The 2,217-nt window shown below is 46.4% G+C and overlaps 1 pseudogene; it reads right to left on the reverse strand.

The window, feature by feature from the left end:
- Positions 1–529: 529 nt before the first annotated feature.
- On the reverse strand, positions 530–1,103 carry LOC119294433 (annotated as a pseudogene).
- Between the last annotated feature and the right edge of the window lie 1,114 nt (positions 1,104–2,217).

Below are 2,217 nucleotides of genomic sequence, written 5' to 3' on the forward strand. Positions count from 1 at the left end.
ATGACTCGCGTTCGTTACTTTGATATATTGATATGTGGGTGGACCGGTGCTTGGGTGCTGCCCTTACTTTGATATATTGACAAGCCTCCCACTTATGATTAACCCCCTTCAAAAGCATCCACAACTATGAACAAAGTATTAAGACAAAGTCTAACCATAGCTATAAACTAGTGGATCCAAATCAGCCCCTTACGAAGCAACGCATAAACTAGGGTTTAAGCTTCTGTCACTCTAGCAACCCATCATCTACTTATTACTTCCCAATGCCTTCCTCTAGGCCCAAATAATGGTGAAGTGTCATGTAGTCGACGTTCACATAACACCACTACAGGAGAGACAATATACAACACATCAAAATATCGAACGAATACCAAATTCACATGACTACTATTAGCAAGACTTAACCCATGTCCTCAGGAACGAACATAACTACTCACAAAGCATAATTATGTTCATGATCAGAGAGGTAATAAATATGATTAAGGATCTGAACATATGATCTCCCACCAAGTAAACCAACAAGCATCAACTACAAGGAGTAATTAACACTACTAGCAACCTTACAGGTACCAATCGGAGTCGCGAGACGGAGATTGGATACAAGAGATGAACTAGGGTTTGGAGATGAGATGGTGCTGATGAAGATGTTGATGGAGATCTTGATGGAGATGAGTCCCCTTCGATGAGAGGAGCGTTGGTGATGACGATGGCAACGATTTCCCCCTCCGGGAGGGAAGTTTCCCCGGCAGGATCGCCCTGCCGGAGCTCTAGATTGGTTCTGCTCAAGTTCCGCCTCGTGGCGGCGGAGGTTCTTCCCGAAAGTCTCTTGATTTTTTCTGGGACGAAACATTCACATAGCAGAAGGGGGGTGCCGGAGGAGCCACAGGGGGCCCACAAGCCCACCAGGCGCGCCCTAGGGGGGTGGGCGAGCCTACCAGGCTTGTGGCCTCCTGGTAGGTCCCCTCCAGTACTTTTCCTGCCCAGTATTTTTTATATATTCCAAAATAATTATCCGTTGAGTTTCTTAGCTTTTGGAGTTGTGCAGAATAGGTATCTCCAACTTGCTCCTTTCCCAGCCCAGAATTCCAGCTGCCAACATTCTCCCTCTTTGTGTAAACCTTGTAAAATAAGAGAGAATAGGCATAAGTATCGTACCATAATGTGTAATAACAGCCCATAATGCAATAAATATCAATATAAAAGTATGATGCAAAATGGACATATCAGAGCGGACCTCTAGGTCTTTCCAGTAGGGTAGGTCCCAAAATATAGATTTCTTCTTCCACATGGGTGCGCGTCCCTCAGCGTCATTCCGAACAGATAGTCCGTCGGGACCTTTTCCAAAGATTACATGTAAATCATTGTCCATAGCAAGTATGTGATCACCGGTACGCGTGACGGGCTTCTTCCGGTGATCTGCCTCACCTTTGAAATGCTTGCCTTTCTTTCGACATTGATGGTTGGTCGGAAGAAATCGACGATGGCCCAGGTACACATTCTTCCTGCATCTGTCCAGGTATATACTTTCGGTGTCATCTAAACATTGCGTGCATGCGTGGTATCCCTTGTTTGTCTGTCCTGAAAGGTTACTAAGAGCAGGCCAATCATTGATGGTTACAAACAGCAACACATGGAGGTCAAATTCCTCTTGTTTGTGCTCATCCCACACACGTACACCTTTTCCAGTCCACAGCTCTAAAAGTTCTTCAACTAATGGCCTTAGGTACACATCAATGTCGTTTCCGGGTTACTTAGGGCCTTGGATGAGCACTGGCATCATAATGAACTTCCACTTCATGCACAGCCAAGGAGGAAGGTTATAGATACATAAAGTGACGGGCCAGGTGATGTGATTGATGTTCTGCTCCCCGAAAGGATTAATGCCATCCGCGCTTGCACCAAACCATACGTTCCTTGGGTCATCTGCAAACTCAGCCCGGTACTTTCTCTTGATTTTTCTCCACTGCGACCCGTCAGCGGGTGCTCTCAACTTCCCGTCTTTCTTACGGTCCTCTCTATGCCATCGCATCAACTTGGCATGCTCTCCGTTTCTAAACAGACGTTTCAACCGTGGTATTATAGGAGCATACCACATCACCTTCGCAGGAACCCTCTTCCTGGGGGCTCGCCTTCAACATCACCAGGGTCATCTCGTCTGATCTTATACCGCAGTGCACAGCATACCGGGCATGTGTTCAAATCCTCATACGCACCACG

The sequence above is a fragment of the Triticum dicoccoides genome, chromosome 4B (assembly GCF_002162155.2).
Source record: "Triticum dicoccoides isolate Atlit2015 ecotype Zavitan chromosome 4B, WEW_v2.0, whole genome shotgun sequence".
In the NCBI taxonomy this organism is placed as follows: Eukaryota; Viridiplantae; Streptophyta; class Magnoliopsida; order Poales; family Poaceae; genus Triticum; species Triticum dicoccoides.